General features: G+C 35.1%; 1 protein-coding gene across 8 annotated transcripts in view; it reads right to left on the bottom strand.

Moving 5' to 3' along the window:
- XRCC4 (X-ray repair cross complementing 4) overlaps positions 1 to 19,288 on the bottom strand; it is a 285,350-nt gene that overhangs the window by 90,138 nt on the left and 175,924 nt on the right. The window lies entirely within an intron of this gene.

Genomic DNA, 19,288 nt, shown 5'->3' with positions numbered 1-19,288 from the left:
CTACCCTAATTTACTTTACTTTGGGTTTTAAAAGATCACTTTATCCTGTCACAATCTACAATAAAAGAAAGACTTAAGTTCCCTTCTTTTCTTGTGAATTAAGAGAAATCCAAAATATATTTTTGTCATTTAGTCCAGAGAATGAATAAAAGACACACATTTGACAAAATTGTGAATTTATTAAAAAATAATTTCATTAATATGCAACTGATCAAACAACTAAACCAAAATAAAAGGGAAGGAAAGAAAGAATGGCCTGTGCATTGAGTTCACTGGGATATTTACTAGCTAGTAAGATCAAGAATAAAGAAAGAGTACTTCTGTGTTTAGCTTGCAGAACTATAAATTAATTTTATCTATAAAAAGAAATTAAATTATCTTACTAATTTTGGAAATACAGTCCTATAAAATAATACCCTTTCATTACCATAGGCTAACAGTGTCAAATGCATATTTAAAGATTTACTTCCAATTAGATACTGGAGCTTAAGGTTGAGGGTAATGAATACTACAAAACTCTGAATTCTTCAACAGAAAAACACTTAGTTAATCCCAGTTATTCTGGTGGATATTTACCAGAATTAGTAATAAATATAAACAGAAAGTGCTCCCTGGAAGTGTTTTCCAAAATCCCATGAACACTCCAGTAAAAGGTGCTCTAAATTCAAATACATTTGGGGAATGTTGGTTAAATAAGCCTAACAAGCAAAGATACACTGTGACTTTCAGAGAAGGGTGTAGGGCTGCAGTTTCTCCAAAGCAGATACCTAGGGAATCTGTTACTTGCCAGATACTTTTTGCTATTCCAGGAACAAACTATGAGATGCTGCTCTATGAGAAAGGATGGAATTCACTTTTTCCTACAAACTTCAGTGGTTAAACCTTAGATTTTATTCATAGTATGTCCTCAAGTCCCAAATTTGCCCTACACCTGAAATATATATGTATAAATACACACACATGCACACAATATATATCTTATATTTATATAAATACAATATTTAAAATACGTATATATCTTTCATATCTATCCACCTATCAAAATTTACTATCCCTGAGCAATGCCCCAGGATCCAGTTTTTTCTCCTTCTCTTTGTCTCAAATCAAAAATCTTAACACACAGTGCTTCCAAAGCAACTGTCACAGAAAAGCACCTAATAAATTAAGATGATATGGTAGATAAAGTTGGTAAATAATCTAGCATATAGAAATTTTAAAAGAATAGGTCTATCTTAATCTAAAGAAATAAACCATAAACAGTATTGCAGCACAAGGGTAGATGAAGTTTGAGGATGGATCAAGTCTAAGGGAAGATGTTCCATTCTGCTGACCTAACAACTATCCTATATAAGCATCTATCTACCTTGCTTACATGTAAGTCCAGTAATAAATTTTTATCCAAGAAAGGCACTGTTATTACACTTTAGGAAAAGTAAATTTTTCATTGTTCTTTTTCCACACTTCCCAACACAATATAAAGGAAAAAAAAAATAGAAAAAGAAAACTCCAGCAAATTTTAAAGGAAAATGATAAATCTTTTTTTTAAAAGATACATATTTTATAAATTTTATAATTATATAATCTTGTGAACTAAGACATAGAATTATATAATTTATGAGTTAAATGTAGTCTTACTCATCAACCTAGTCCAATATTCTCATTTACATATGAAATTTTAAAAGGAAGGAGGGGTGATACATAAAGTCACAAAAAACCTGTGGCCTTACCAGGGTTTAAAACCCAGGTCTTTCGACTCTGTCTCTTAGGCTTTCCAATTCACCAGAGTGCCTCCCATGTTTTTCTTTTGTCTTATTTTTGAAAATCTTCACACATTGAAGGAAAAAAATGATACACTAATATATTTTGTGTGCTCTACATACTTAAATGTTTAGAGATCAAAAGCAACCAACAAAGTTTATTTGATTTTCTATCTTAATTTTCCATATTCATCTGCTGATTTTGAAGTCTTGACAATACATGCATAATCTACCTAAGCCAAATGAACACAAAACACAACAAAGTAATGATTCTGTGAGTGTAGTACATTTCCCTTTCAAAAGTAACACTGTTATTATCATGCCTAAGGAGGCATATATCTTTATCTGCCAATATTCATGAGGGGTGGTACTTGTGCAGCATTTTATAAATTTCTGAATAGTGAATATAGACAAAAGGATAAAAATTCAATTTATTTAAAGAACAGAAAATTGTGGAGAACTTAGACTTTTTTTTATACTAATTTAGAAAACCCCTGATCTCTCTAAATTATTACACGATCTCTTAAACAAGAAGTCACAAATAACGAGAAATTTCCTTTTATACAAATAATAAAGTGAAACAGATCCTTTATAACTATTTTTCGGTCAGGAAACTGCCAACTTGAGCCTTAACAATGTGTTTTTAAGTGTCCAAGTAATGAAGATTTATTTCAGCAGAGACTCCTTAAACATCACATGGTACGGAATATAGTAAGAGTACTTGGAATGTACTATTCATGCAATAAATGTTTTAAAAAATGAATGAAATATGAACAGACATTTAAGTTTTAATTTTCTTTCTTTCGTTCATTCATTTTTCTTTCTTTTTTTTTTTTTTTGTCTTTTTAGGGCCACATCCACAGCATATGGAGGTTGCCAGGCTAGGGACTGAATCAGATCTGTAGCCGCTGGCCCATGCCACAGCTACAGTGATGCTAGATCTGAGTCGTGTCTGCAACCTACACCACAGCTCACGGCAATGCCGGATCCTTAACCCACTAAGTGAGGCCAGGGATCGAACCTGCATCCTCACGGATATTAGATTTGTTTTTGCTGAGCCACGATGGGAACTTCGAATTTTAATTTTCTTTCTTTCTTTTTTTTTTTTTTTTTTTTTTTTTTTTGCTATTTCTTGGGCCGCTCCCGTGGCATATGGAGGTTCCCAGGCTAGGGGTCGAATCGGAGCTATAGCCACCAGCCTACACCAGAGCCACAGCAACGCGGGATCCGAGCCGAGTCTGCAACCTACACCACAGCTTAAGGCAACGCCGGATTGTTAACCTACTGAGCAAGGGCAGGGACCGAACCCACAACCTCATGGTTTCTAGTCAGATTCTGTTAACCACTGCACCACAACGGGAACTCCCCGGAATTTTAATTTTCTTAAGTAGAATTAATAAAAGTATCCATTTTACATAGCATTCTATAAAATGAATATATAATTTCATTTTTATAATTTCTCAATTGTAAAAACTGAATTTAGTCAAGAATACTTCAGTTCTCTGTTTATGCTTTAAGTAAATGTAGTATATTACAAAAGGGAGGTGTCTGGTTTCATTTCTGATCTGTAAAGAGCTTGAAGATTATCACTCCTATCCTTACAAGTAAAGCTGAACAGACTGAAAATCAGTAACTTTTTTTGGACCAATAAGATAATTGAGACTGCAGGGCAAACCACCACTTTAAAATCTGGAGAGATAGGTTAATCCAGAGTATCACAGCTGAGATTTATTTAGCTGGAGTTGAGGCCCCTGGAACCATAAATTGGTTAAATGGGAATTTTAATGAATTACTAGACGTTGAATGTAGACTAGATTGAGATTAAGAAATTCCCCCAGTGGCCTGGTTTTGGGGAATCCCCCCCTCTTTCCAGGATTTTGCCTCTAGGAATCCTACCAGGTTCTCATGGTGAAGATCCAAGAAAGATCCTCTCCTGATTAGCCTCTTCATAACAAAGGCCTAGTCTCTAGGGAAAGAGACTTAAATCTAAACTTCTTCCCACATGCGGTAAGGCTATTTCTCAGGCTGCAGCCCCCTCTCCCTTATTTCACTTAGGAGGGGAGGGAAGAAAGCTATACTACCAAACAAACACTTGCAAAAGTCATAGTCCCAAGACACAGGCCTGCTAAAACAATGAGATTTAATCAGAATATGAAAGAATGCATTTCTCCTACATCATACCATCACTTCCCTTATTTCACTTAGGAGGGGAGGGAAGAAAGCTATACTACCAAACAAACACTTGCAAAAGTCATAGTCCCAAGACACAGGCCTGCTAAAACAATGAGATTTAATCAGAATATGAAAGAATGCATTTCTCCTACATCATACCATCACACTAATATGGTTTCAGTAAAACAGCAGTAGATTACAGCTGAAAAACCTGGGAGATGCAGACTCTCTTTGAGGAGAAATACTCAGCAAAGTCCAAAATGAGAGGAGAAACAAAAACAAGGGCAGCAGGAGCAATCTGAAGCTTTTGACTTTATAAACATTAGATACAATACAACTCCTAGCCACAGTAACATAAATCTTCACATTGAAGTCCGCTTCTCTTCAGTTCCTATTACTCAACATATGTCTAGCTTGCGGCAAGCTGGACAGTAAGAAATAAACAGTCTTAAGAGTAAAAGCAAGCATTAAAACCTGACTGAGACATGTTAGAATCATTACACAGAAAATTTAAAATAATTATAATGAATATGTTAAGGGTGCTAATGCAAAAAGGAGACAATTTGCAAGAAAAGATGAACAATGTAAGCAGAGAGATGAAAACTCCAAGAAAAATTCAAAATGAAATGCTAGAAATCAAAAGCACTGTAACAGAAATGAAGAATACACTTGAGGGGCTCATCAACAGAATGAACAGAACCAAGGAAAAAATTAGGTAAGCTTGAAAGCAGGTAAACAGAAACTATCCAAACTAAAACATAAAGCATTAAGAGAATGAAAAACAGCATGATATCCAAGAACTATTGGATAATTTCATAAAGTATAACATGCATAATTGGAATACCACAAGGAGAAAGAAGAGGAAGCAGAGCAGAAGAAATATTGAAAGTAATAGTTTCAGAATTTTTCAAAATTAAACACAACAAAAACCCACATATCTAGGAAGGTCAGAAAACACCAATCCAGAAAAATGCCAGGAAAAAAAAAAAAGAAAACCCAAAAATATACACTCAGGCATGTTATATTCAAATTGCAGAAAACCTTAAAAAAGGTCACAGCAGGTAAGATATCCTACCTAGAGAGGAACAAGTAGAATCAGAAACTACAAACAAAAGTGGAGTGAAATATTTGAAGTGCTAGGGAAAAAAAAGCCCACCAACCTAAAAATCCATGTCTAGTGAAACTATCCTTCAAAATTGAAGGAGAAATAATGCCTTTCTCAGACAAAAAATAAATAAATAAATAAATAAAAGAAAAAAAGAAAAAAAAAGTAATACACAGAAAAACATAATAATCCTTAGTGTGTTAACAACTAATAACAATGTCAAAATACAAGGAGGAAAACTGATAGAACTGAAAGGTAAAACAGATAAATCCACCATTAGTATTGAGTAATTGACAGATCAAGCAGGCAGACAATCAATAAGGATACCCTGAGCTTGAATAGCACTATCAATCACCTTGATTTAATTGACATTTATAGATTGCTCCATCCAATAGCAGCAAGATACACACTCTTCTCAAGCTGTGAAGATGTGAGAAAAAATGCACAAAGACAGACCTTATAATAGGCCACAGCATTCCTTAACACATTTAAAAGAACGGAAATTGTACAAAGTATGTTCTTAAAACATAATGGAAATAAACTAGAAATCCATAATGGAAACTCTATAGCTGGAAAAATCCAACGTATCTAGGGGTTAAACATCATACTTCTAAATACTTCCAAACAGCATACTTCTAAATACATGGGTCAAAAAATAAATGTCACAAGAAGTTTAAAAATTTTGAAGTAAATGAAAATGAAAATGCAACTTAAAAATGTGTAAGATGAATGAAAAGCATTAGGGGGAGATTCATAACCTTGAATACATAAATTTGAAAAGGAGATCTAAAATCACTAACTCATGTTCATACATTTGAAAAGGAGATCTAAAGTCAATAACTTAAGCTTCTATCTATGAAATTAGAGACGGAAGAGCAATGTAAGCTTAAAGCAGAGGAAAATCATAAATATTATAGCAGAAATTGATGAAATTGGAAGCAAAGTAACAACAGAGAACAAAATCCAATAAAACCAAAAGCTTTTTTTTTTTTTTTTTTTTTTTTTTTTGTCTTTTTTGGGCCGCACCTGTAGCATATGGAGGTTCCCTGGCTAGGAGTCCAATTGGAGCTGCTGCTGCTGGCCTACGCCACAGCCACAGCAATGCCAGATCTGAGCGACCTACACTACAGCTCACGGCAACGACGGATCCTTAACCCACTGAGCGAGGCCAGGGATCAAACCTGCAACCTCATGGTTCCTAGTCAGATTCGTTTCTGCTGCACCATGATGGGAACTCCAAAACCAAAAGCTTTTTATGAAAAGATGAATAAAAATTATTGTTATACAATGTACACGTCTGTAAAGGTTTTATACAATACTGAGTTTGTTCATTCATTTAAAATATGTTCAAATAAAAAAATTCATATTTGGGGATGGGTGTATAGTACAGATGGTTCAAACACTGACAACAGTCTACGCTCTTTTGAATATTTTATGGATGAGAATACATCATAAGGAGATAACTATCTGTACTTCCATCCTGAATCATCTATAAGGTAAGCAAAGAAAAATTTGTGTTATAATAGGGTATTGTAAATTGTCAGCTTGAAATAATGAAATATCAGCATTAACAAAATTTAACTCAGTTTTCTTTTTCAACCCTTTGGATGAACATTTGCCAAAGAAGGCCTAGAGAACTATGCTATTTTTCTCCTGTTGCCCCAGGATCTTGAGTTGTACGCTGTTTGAACACAGATTTCCTTGTCAGATGGGTAAGATTCTGCCAGTAATTTTGCACTAAAAATTTTTCTCTTTCTTTCTCATATTGTCCCTAAAACTTTATGAATGGGCAGAATACCAAGTCTACTGATAAATCTAATACATATGCCTTTCTTTTCCAAATTCCTACTCACGAACATATTAACTAGAACTGTGCCTACATACATTCACACAATACATACATATATACATACATACATTACGTACATATACACATGGGTGAATATATGTATAAATGAATGTGTATAAATGTAAGTATATGTGTACACATACACACACACACACACACACACGTATCTCCTGTTGCTTCTGTTCCTCTGGAGAAACTTAACTGACACGGAACTCTCTATTTGTTTATTTCTGGCTGAGGTTTCATCAGTGTTGACACTGATGCAACACTTAGGTCTTTCGGGTTTAAGACCAAGAAGGTGGTTCATGTTACTGGAATAATGATGTTCAATACTTTTTTTTATTTTCATCTAAATGAAATAGCAATGGGAAAATACATTTTCACATGATAAAAAACCCAAAACAATGAATTCTGTTCTTAATTCCATTTTCACTATCAATTAAGAAACTTTTAAGGAAGGCTTTTTATAAAGGTTTAATAATATATACTACATACACATCGATATGCATTTGCAAGCTGACTAAAAATAAAAAACAAACTTTTACCAATACCTTACAATGTTTTATGATTTACATCAACAAATTTTTACATTATGTCAAGTATGTTAAGTCACTATGCTACAGAGCTATAAATTTTATTTATTTTTAAATTGTTTTTTATTTATTTATTCTTGGCCATGCCCATGGCATGTGGACGTTCCCAGGCCAGGGACTAAACCTACACTACAGCAACCCAAGCCACAACAGTGATAACACCAGATCCTTAACCCACTCAGCCACCAGGTAACTCCCATAGCTACTAATTTTAAAAGGTTATTCTCAAATAAAATTTACATAACAATAAAGAGAAACATAAATTACCATAAGATCTATGCTATGGTTTACATGGATTATCTCATTCAACATCAAAACAGCAGGAAACAAAAACTTAGCTATGAACTCTTATTATGTCCTTTAACAGAGGAGAAAAGTGAAGTTTAGTGATATGAAGCCATGTGTCTGAGATCAAAAAAGCTGGTAGGCAGTAGAGCTCATGATTCTAAAGTCTCTGTTCTTAACTAATATTTCATCAACAAATGATACTGGATGAGTAGAACTCATTCCACGTTTCTAAATCAGTGACTGTGTTGAGATTTTTGTAGTTATTGAAGAAAAGAGGCCATTGGCACAAAATTTTTCTGAACTATTTCTAGGATAAAAATGTGTCTAGCAGATAATTAGACTAGTATAAACATCTGAAAATAGCATTTAATGCAGTCTCTGAAGGAGAAAAATGCCAGGAAAAATAATAGCAACTATCTTTCAATAATTTAACTCAACTGTTTAATTTATAGAAAACATCAAAATTAACAAGAAACTGCTGCTTGGCAAAACTGATTTTGATAGCAATATGAGTTCATTGGGACCTCACTGTCACCACAACAGACTGAGATTTGCTACTTGGCTGGCTTGTTTCGGAGTATACTATTTAGACATGGGTCTAGATTCTTACTTTGCCATATCCTTGGGAAAGCTCCCTGTTATCTTTCTTAATGAGTTGAAGGAAGATAATAAGACCTACCTTGTAAGACTGTTGCAAAGACTAGAGAATATCTGTGCATGCAGGGTTAAAACATAATAGATTCTAAATAAATGATGGCTGATGTCATTATTATTGCTATCATTATTACTGTTATCACAATGGCAGGACGTTGCCTATATTATATAGAGATCTCAGAGAATCACTTCAGAGAGCCACTAATTGAGGGTGAGGACCATAGTTGGCTGCTTTGGGCATAGAAAAAAGGGGAGAAGCTGTCAGACAGAAAAACAAAATGTGTAGTCAGAAAGGTCAGAGAAGAACTGTAACAGGGAGCTTCTTGTAGTGCTTTTAGACATGAAGTTGATTAGTGGAGAAAGGACACTAAAATTCACATAGACAGACCAATTCAGAGTCCACTGGTCCCAAGAGTCACATTTAGATTTCAGTCAGAGATGTGTTGTGCCAAGTTATTCCATCTCTTAGAACCTCGCCCAGCTATGGATATTATCTTACTAACCAAGAATTAAGGGCTGGATCCTCTGGCTTTTCTAAAGCAAAACATGCCAACGGGATATTTTACACTAATCCCATTTCTGATTCAAACAAACTTCGAAAAAAGTAACAGCAAGCTCCTGTGAAAAGTCGTGTTTTTAGTTTTTGTAAATTAGATGCTACATTCCAGGAGGGTGGGGTGAAAGCGGAGGTAATCACAGTCCACGCCTCCACCCCTCTGAACAAAGCCCAAAGGAATTACCAACAGGACCAGAAAAAAGTACACGATGCAGAATTACAAGAACATACTCATGGTTTTCAAATAAATTTATTACTTTTAATTTACCAGGCCTATTGTGATGAAACAAACATCCCCTCCACTTTGAGTGATATTAATTTGTTGCACAATATAGCACCACAGCCGGTTTCTCTTTGAATGTGGAGTATTTCTCAAAACTATGAACAAATTAGAATAATTCTGAAAAGATACTTTCATTTCCTCTGTTTCTGTTAACCAGTAGGTCAAAATAAGCTACAAAAAATATTAAATGGAGATCCCAAAGACAGTGTATTCACAAAAACACAGCAACCCCCCCATTTACCATGCTGTGCTTCTTCTTTCTGGTATATATTTTATTTTTAATTCTATGAGTCATACATGAATGCATTTAGACTGTACTTTAGATAAGGCTAAAATCTCCTTTGAGATACTCACGGCCACGCCAGTTCCAATCTATACCTGCATGAGAGGTAGCCTCTATTAATAGGGTCTATGTAACCCTTCAAAGCCTTTATGTACCAATAGAAAATACTTGCTATTTTCTGTTCTGCTTTTTACCAATTGCCATTACAACGTGTGTACAATCTTGCAATGTGATTCTAAGTTGAGAGAAATTTTAGGGTACATATATTCATTTCCAAAGGCTAAATTAGTAGAAATAATGGTAGACACAAAGCAGGTTCTATGAACCAGTGCATAGCCATGAAATTTTGGGCGTGTTCACAAATCTTACCATCCTTATCTTTTAATAAATCTCTAACTCCCTCTTGCATAGGTTTGTGTAAAAACTAAATGAGGTAATATGTGAGGATGTTTTAAAAGCTATACAGTTCTGTATATAAATAAAATTTTACATCTTTTTTTTTTTTTTGATATTTTTACAGCTGCACCTATGGCATATGGAAGTTCCCAGGCTATGGGTAGAAGTGGAGCTTTAGCTGCAGGTCTATGCAACAGCCACAGCAAGACCAGGTCAGAGCCTCATCCATGACCTCTGCCATAATTTGAGGCAAAACCAGATCCTTAACCTACTGAGCGAGGCCAGGGATTGAACACAAATCTTCGTGATTACTGGTCAGGTTTTTAACCTGCTGAGCCACAATAGGAACTCTTAAGATACTATTTCTTAAATATTACCTGGACAATAAAATCCTAGGTAGTGCTACTATTCTAAAAGTAAATACTACAGTTATTTGAAATATTAACCCAGTGTCAAAAGAATATCTCAGTATTGAAATTTTTGGTTAGTGGCATAGTCTTTCCTAGCAATGAATGTTTCATTGGAAGTATTACATCAAAGGTTTCATCATGAGAAAATATATTTGCATGTAAGCTCAAGTTATTAAATTGAATTTTTACAAATGATTCCATTTTTACATCTGTGAGCTTCTGTGCTTAATTCCCAGAGTAAATGAACAGCAGCAGTAATGTGTTTAAACAATCAGAACGACTAAATCAGAAAAGAAATTGCCAAACTATGGCATTTAAAAATATTTTAAAATTTATCCAAATCTACTACATGTGGTGCTCAAAAGAATTATTTTAGTAAAAACAACTGCATAAATTATATCAGTTTAAGCTACAATTCTTTTAAGCAAAATGTTCTTTGTAAGATACAAGTCTGAAAGGTCTGCATTTTAAGTAAAATCAGACATTAAGATTCTTGGAGGAAATAATTAATAACGAATGCTCTACAAAGCCCTACTTATTTCTAGTTTTTTTTTTTTTTTAAATAACAAACAATATCACCTTCACCTAAACCAAAAACCACAATGCATTCTTTTTGTTTGCTTTTCATCATGAATTATTCACTTTTTGGGGGGATGCGAGCTGGGGGTTGGGAGAGGATTTGGGGGGAGAGACTGATGTTTCCGAACCTTCTCATTTTCTTTTATTTGACACATTACCTCACACTATTTCTTCAGTGTCTCCAAGTTCAAATGGCTACCTAATTTTCATTTCTCAACGTTAAAACGAAAAAGAACCATGGGAAAATATTGACATATGCACATATATGTGAAAAATACTACACAAAGTCATGACATTTTGAGGGGTGTTAGTGTGATCACAGCAAGATAACTCAGAGATGAGTTAAGATCCTGACAACTAAGTCAGAGTGCTTCCCAAGTACATTCATGTCTGAGAAGGAAGGTGGGGCAGATGGAACATGTATCTAATGTCTACCTTTTAGATGCCAAAAGTGAAGGCAAACAGTAAGAATCATGTGAGACCCATTTAGTCCAACTCCAAATTATAAATCTGAGTGAGCATACACATTTAATGAATTAGCGGAATAAAGTAGATTATAAAGCTTAATTGTATAAATCAGGACAATGAGTCATATGACAGTTTTAGGAACTGTTTTAATGTCACTACAGTTTGCGCCAATTTTTCTAAATACAGAAATTTGGAGCACTGGTATTTCAAAAAAAAAGTAGTTTTCATTCATTGGCAAAAGAAAGCAATAACACCGTGATAGATGGTCTGACTAGGGAGACAAAAATGAGAGAAATGAAAATTATAACTATCCATTCTACAAATTGGGTGAAGAGCAGAAAAGGAACATGGAGTCAGAAGACCACAAGCTCTCAGCTTTAACTTCAATATACTGACTTATTTGGGATTATTGTTTCTTCAAATATAAAATGAAGGGGTTGGACTTTTCTCTATAAACTATGATATTTCATGGGAAAATTTTCATAGTGGTAGCAGGTTTATAAAAACCTATAATTTGAACGCCAAAAATGGTAACCTAGGAAATTTTCAGTGGCTTGTGGAATATTTATTGCTGTTAACTAATTCTTATTTTCAAAAACCATTTTTGTGGGGGGTCTGGTTACAGAAATAATTGCATGTTATCTGTAGACAATGTGAAAAATAGAGACAAACCCAAGTAAGAAAAACAATGACCTGTAGTCACTACCCAAAGACACGTTTCCATATCTATTGTTACATCAATTACTGTAATTTATTGAATTCAGTGGTTTCCATATTTTAATTTTTATGAGCAGAATTTTTTTTTTCCTAAAGAAAATCTCACATGTCACCTTAAAATGTACAAGAGATAAAAGTGAAAATATACCAACTGAAATGGTGATGCAGGGCCAGGATTTTTCTGAGGTGGTTATCAACACACTCCTATGGAGCCCTCTGCTCTAACAAGTACTGTTTTAAAACCACTGACTTAAACAATTTCCTAATGTTGGATATTTAAACTGTTTCTATGGTCTTGTTTGTTGGTTTGTTATGCTTTGCTTTTGCTATTACAAAAACCATTCATATCTTTATGTACATTCATGGTTATTTCCTTTGGATAAATTCCTGGATCAAATGGTTTTAATGCATTTATTGTCCTATCAACTGACTTTAATGATTATATCCTCCCAAACCAGTTGACACCAGCAGGAGGTACCCATTTTCTATCCTGCCTTTATCAGTAACTAATCCCATTTGTAACATTTGAATCAGATTCTATTTTTCTCTGACATATTTCCTCATCTTCCCTTTCTCTTCCTCATGATACCAAATAGGTTGCTACTGAGGTTAATTAAGTGCCCTCTTTGAAGCACCAATAATTTGTTTCTGTTGCCACCAGATGCCTAATGGATTAGCCTTTTGCTTTCTTTTGACAATGATCTGTCAGGCAGTCAGCTTCCATATGGGAATGACCAGCCAAAGCATACAGTCCCCTTTGGAGGGGAATATCTTGTTACTTGGTATCTTAAGACACTATATGCCTTACTTTAAGTCTTGTTTATTATGTATCTGAGCTTTGGTTAAAATCCATTTGAAGATGCCTATGACCCAAGATTCCCCCCAAATGAAGAGTACAGAGCAGAATTTCAAATAAGAAGAGACTCTGCAGATTATCTAACCTATGCTCATCATTTTATAGTTGATGATACTAAACCCCATGGTAGGTTCCCAGAGCCCAAATTGTGACATAAAGACAAATTATACATTGTCTCTGTCCCCAAGGAGTTGACAGCCTAGCAGGAATACCAACAAATACTATACTGTGTGGCAGATACTAGGGGAGAATGAGGCAGTACAGGTACCTCAGAAGGGTAGGTGGGATGACATTTCTGAAGAAGCAACAGTTGTACTGTACTCTGAAGGAAGTGAATGGGTTAGTGAGTTAAAGAAATGGAAATGCAGAAGGGCATTCTAGGCAAGGGTAAGCATAAAACTTTGGAAGAATTTGGCATAATTCAGCACTATAAAGGATAAACTTTTAAAAGTGGCTGGAAAAGGAGGCCACTGGGGGATCAAAACTCAAATGTCCACAAGATACATAAATTGGTGAAATTTCATGGGTGAGGTCTGTGGTAAAGACTGAATGTCCTCTCTAAAGAGAAAATGTCAGTATAGCCAACTGTCACCATGTGAGGGGATAATCTCAGAATCTGAAGAGAAGCCAGAAATCTCTCAATTTTTATATCAGTGTTGGTACCACATTTTAAAGAAAACATAGTACAAACAAGGCCAAACACAGATGTGAGTTGAATTTTGCTAACGGCCTGCCAACTTACAACCTCAGGGTTGGAGAGTTAGGGCAGGGGCAGCTCATGAAAGGCTCTGTGTACTAAACTAAGGGGTTTGGACTTTATCCTGAAAACTGTAGGGACTCATTAAAAGACTTGAAGTGATTAACATCTTAGAAGGGTCACTCTGGCAGCTGTGTGAAGTCTGGAAGGGAGCTCTCTAACGAGGGCTTGAACCAAAGCAATGACAAGGACATGGAAAGGAGGAGACAGCTTTGAAAGATGTTAAACAAGGCCAACAGTGTAGTAAATTACATCTGAAACTTGAACCCAGGTCTCCTACCTCCTTGCTTGATATTCTTAAAACTATACCAGCTTTGTAGAATGCCTTTTTGAATGGAATCCTATTTAGTTAGCAATTAATAAGGTACAGGGGAGATTCTTTGCAAACATTACCTTGAAACACCAGAATCTCCTCATACAGATTCTATGACTATATGTAGGCAAACACTACACTAAAATAAACTTCTACCATGCTTCATTGGCTAACACTCTATGCCAGTTTACAACTAAACAATGGGTAAAGAGATCACTAAATATTTGGTAAAGGAACCAAAAGGACTATCTTACTCTATTCCTACCCCCAAAATTCAATGATTAAAAATTACTCAATTTATGAGTTTCTGGATCACTGGCATTGTGGTTAATCACCACATACTTATTGCAAGTGAGAACAGCCGCTTAAATTTGGTTAGTATATTTTTTAGTTCAATGCATAACTGAGCCAGACAACAAGCAAGTCAAATGGAAAGTGAAGTCATTAGGTGGGGTGAAGTGATGTCAATCTGAGTGTTTTCTCTCTTAACTTTCTGGATGGGAGCTGGACCCCACTTGTTTGACTGGCACAAAATGAGCTTATAAAAGAGCATTTGCTAAATAGCTCTGTGAATAATAAAATCTACCCTTACTACCTGCTTGAGAAAAAGCTGAAAGTTCTATATTTTTCTTTATTAAATAAGATACTAATTTGTTTGCAAATGTGTTGAAGAATTTGTAGTTGTCCTAAAGTCTCCATATTATACAATTACATTGGTACTGAGAGAAAATAAAACTTCTAAATTGGAACATCTGGAACTGTTATGTATCTGTAATTTTGTAATAATGTAGCTTAGCCGTGGTTTATTATGACCCTCTACTCTGCTTATGGTAAAGAGTGTCAATGTTCATTTCAAAGGAGTGGTGTTGGTATTGAACTTTTAACCAATTTGTTGTCTTATGGTTATTTTTACACAAAAGTGTGATGGTACTGAAAGTATGCTGAATATGAGGATCCTGACAAGACTATATTCTGTTGGTTAGAATAGGTTAGTTTATACTGCAGTAGCAAACACCCCAATAAATCAGTGGCTTGAAACAAGTAAGCTTTAATTTCTCACCAGTGCCATAAGTTCATTAGGGGTGGCTTGGGGGCTCCACTCTGTGCTGTCCTCATTCTAGCACCTTGTATGACAGGGCAGCTACCAACATTGCTAGTCACCATGGCAGAAGGAAACAAAGTTCTCTGACTCAGAAATTACACATGACACTTTTAATCAAAACTTGCTGGTGAGAACTGGTCTCACAGCCTTACTCAACTATTGCTGTGAAGTTCAAGTTTACCATGTGCCCAGCTGGCAGAGGGCTGGAAATATTAGTGAACAAAACTAATGATTATCACAGTCACCCAAATAATTGCTCTATTATGGTTTTATATATCTTTGTTTTCTCTACCTGGCTGGACCATAAAGTTATATTCCATGACTTAAAAGGCTCCCAACAAATTCTTTTGATTCAATACTTGAAGAGAACATCTCAATTTAAAGTGTGATTTAAACAAAGTAATTACGTCTTCTGGAACCCCTCCCCCAACACCACACCATATATATTTTAAAATCCAGTTCTGATATAATATTAAAGTTGCTAGAAATAGTTAACAAAATTGTTTACATGAATTGACAGTCCAGAAAGTAATCATCTAGTTATCCATTTATCATCTATAATGTAGATAATCAAAAATTGACTAAATTCATTTTCCCACAGATGTCATAATCTATCAAAGAATAAAGCCTGGAAATCTAACACTACAATATTACCTCTCTTTACCTTTACTGTATTTGCTACTTAAAGCTCCACCTTAGGAACCACTCAAGCACTGTTGAAGAGAAACACTCACCCATCCTGACTGTTCTCACTTTAAGATCATAGCCATAAATCCCAAATGTTTAGGATGCTCAAACCTTTATCTCCAGACCTCACTTTTTTCAAGAACTCCAGAATCATATATCTCAATATCTCTGCTTTGATATCTGCTAAGTATTTTAAACATAATCTAGCCCAAACAGAACTTTTCATTTTCTGCTCTGCAATCCTGCGTTTGTTTTAGTCTTTCCTGTGTCTGAAAACTGCACCACTCACTTAGTTTCTCAAGCCAAAACCAGGAATCCTCTCAATTCCCCTCTGTCCCTTATTCTCCCAAGTCAAACTCAGAAGCAAGTCCTGGCAACTTTACTGCTAAAACTCAGGATCTAGGACTCCTCACTGTTCACTCCAAAATAGCTTCAGCTATGACTGACTTTTGCCTGGACTAATGTAAAATCTCCTAACTGATCTGTTTTCATTAACCCCCACTTCCATATCCATTTTTCACGAAGTAGTCATAGCAATCTCTTAAAACAAATATCAGACCATTTCATTTCCTTCTAAAAATCTACCATTAGACTGTGAATAAAATTTAAAGAATCTTGGTCCTCAAAGTTTTATGTGATCTGACAGAATCCATTTCACTGACCACATACTTCAACTACACTCCCTCACTTTCCCACTACAGGGGCCATCTCTCTATTCCTTCACCATGCCAGGTTTAGCTCATCTTAGTTAGGGTCTCTGAAAGACCTGATTTCTCCCAGTCCTTGCAGGAATGTCTGCTTGTCATTTAGGCTCTGTTTGAAATATCAGTTCCTCAGAAAGATCTTCTGTGACTACTTTTGATAAAGGGGAATCATCCCACCACTGTCTTTTACATCTCCCTCTTTTAATTATCTGCATAGCTCTTATTATCTGATGTGTCCCCGTTATTTATTTATTTATTTATTTATTTATTTATTTATTTATTTATTTTGCTTACTCACACCACTAGAATCTAACATAAGCTATCAGCTGTTTTGCTTAGTGCCACAGCCTCTGTACCTAGAGCAGTGTCAGGTTCACGCTAGGTACTGAGCAAATATGTATTGAAAAGGTATTTATGATTTGAGCATGCACAAGGTACAAGGTATCAGCAAGCAAGGCACAAATGCTACACTTCTAAATTCATCTTTGGCTATTTTATAATTATTCTGGAATTTCTTATGATAAAAATTATTAGGTTATAAATGATTATTAAACATAATAAAACATAAATTCTCTCATAGTACAATTTTAGTACCAGTAATTAACTTGGAAGACAATTCGCACTCAAATTTAGGCAGCCAGATACTAGGAGGGAAAAATGAAATGAACGAGAAGAGATTAACAGCAGTAACCAATACTGAGCATTTAGCAAGTGCCTGGCACATTACCGTTGCCATCTCATTAATTTTAATGAGGTGAGTATAACTATTCCAATTTTAGAAATTATAATATTAATGATTCCTTTCATGCTTAGAGTGATTAAGTAGCTTGCCCAAAATCACATAGCAACTAATAGAGCTAGGATGTTACTCTGTAACTAACTCTTTACTCCTCAGCATGCCCTTAGAAGGCAGTTAGTTACCTTGTAAGTTATAGGTCCTGATGGAGGAGCAGTAGCAGCTACTACAACTGTAAAAGCAGCAGTCTCTCCCTCAAAAGAGCTTAAGGCTGGTAGGCCTTTTAACAGAGAAACATAATCAGGTGCGGAGTCTTCAGATAATATCATATTTTACTGCATTCATTAACCTTATATTAAATCTTACATGTGTGTTCAAGTGACACTGGTTTTCCATTTAAGATAAGGAAGTGTAGCTTCTTTAAAAAAGCTTATTTAATTTAAAAAGTAAAGTGATTTAATAGATAACTCATAGTGTAAGTGTTGACAAGAAGTGGCAAAAATGGAGGAGGTAGATGGTGAAAGTCTGATGCAATGCAAATCCAAATGGTGGCCTATGCATGACTGAGGTTTGGGAAACTCAGGGACCATCAGACATTTTAAGCACGTTTTTAAAAAAACTGTGACATCTCAGGAGTGAAAGGTGTATCAGCGAGGGAACATGTCATATTAACAGAAGTGTGGTCTCCTTATCCTCTGTATTTGAATTATAAGGAGGCTCTGGAAACATGACTTCAATGGAACACTGGCCAACTGTGCATGCACATTCAGTGAAAAAGCAATCCTGACCAAGAGACTGTCCACATGAAACCATGTTATAATTGGGAAATGTTGATAAACCCAGGCTCCTGTAGCCTGCAGGAGAGAAAACTCAAAAGAAGCGGTTTCCAAATTAAACAGAGTGATATCTTATTTAGATGTTATATTCTAATGGTAGGTCTTAATATGAGAATCAAATTATCCTGAAAAATCCTTAGGAAAACATTATACTCCAGCATGATACACCAACTTCAACTGGTCTAGCAGTTTTATCAGAATAGGGTTTTCCTCCTATTTTGATAAATGGGGATTTGTTTTCTACTGAGCAGTAAAAAGTGTGAAGTTGTTACCTTGTGTCTGGCGGCCAGCTGTATGAAAAAGGTTTATCTTTAAATGTGCTGTTCATATTATAGAAGGATAAGTGGGAAATAAGAGGAAAAAGCAGATATATTTCCCACTTGACATCCACTCCAGGGCATGTTTGAGTAGCGTGCCGAGAACTGTTTAAACAGTTCTTTATTTCCCTATTTCTCTCCTCTGCCTCTTTTTTGTAGAGGGGGGCTGGAGCGTATATGCTAAATATGCATAAGTTGTATGCACTTAGAACACAACCCCACTTTATACAAATGACTTTAATTTAGAAGATTTATCTGATATAACACAGAAGGCATATCTAGGGGTAATGGGTGGACATTATCGCATGAAACAGGCTTTCATGTAAAGCAGTAAGGCTTTTATCCCACAAAGTATTTATGTCAAGTTTACATGGCCATAAATTTTAGATTGCAGAATCAACAAATTCCATTCCAGTACTAATACAATAATTATCTGAAGCAAGCAGACAAAAAGAAAAGAATTGTTGTTTGCTACTTTATCCACTCTAATGGTCCCTTTATTGCTTGTGATCTACATAGGAGTGTACTTAGAGTAAATCAGTGACCTATGATACCCTTAAAATTCAGACTGAATGAGTCATTGGGATGTTCTATCATTTTAAATTATTTGAAATACAGAATAGAATTACAAATAAAGTTTAAAGACAAAGGCCTTAGACAGTAAAAAAGTAATGTAAATGCCAAGAGAAACAAGATTTTTCAAAGCTTCAGGTGACTTTAACAAAAAGAAAATTTCATTTGGGTTCACTGAAACAACAAGGTACAATATTGCCTCTGAAACAGTCCAGCAATACATTTGAGCAAGCAGCTGTGTATAAAGACTAAACAAAATCCCTTCTCTTTTCCTATATGTAGCCTGTGTAGATCTGT

Source organism: Sus scrofa, chromosome 2 (genome assembly GCF_000003025.6).
Source record: "Sus scrofa isolate TJ Tabasco breed Duroc chromosome 2, Sscrofa11.1, whole genome shotgun sequence".
NCBI lineage: Eukaryota > Metazoa > Chordata > Mammalia > Artiodactyla > Suidae > Sus > Sus scrofa.
The sequence above is the reverse complement of the archived record's forward strand: the minus strand, read 5'-3'. Positions and strand labels throughout refer to the sequence as shown.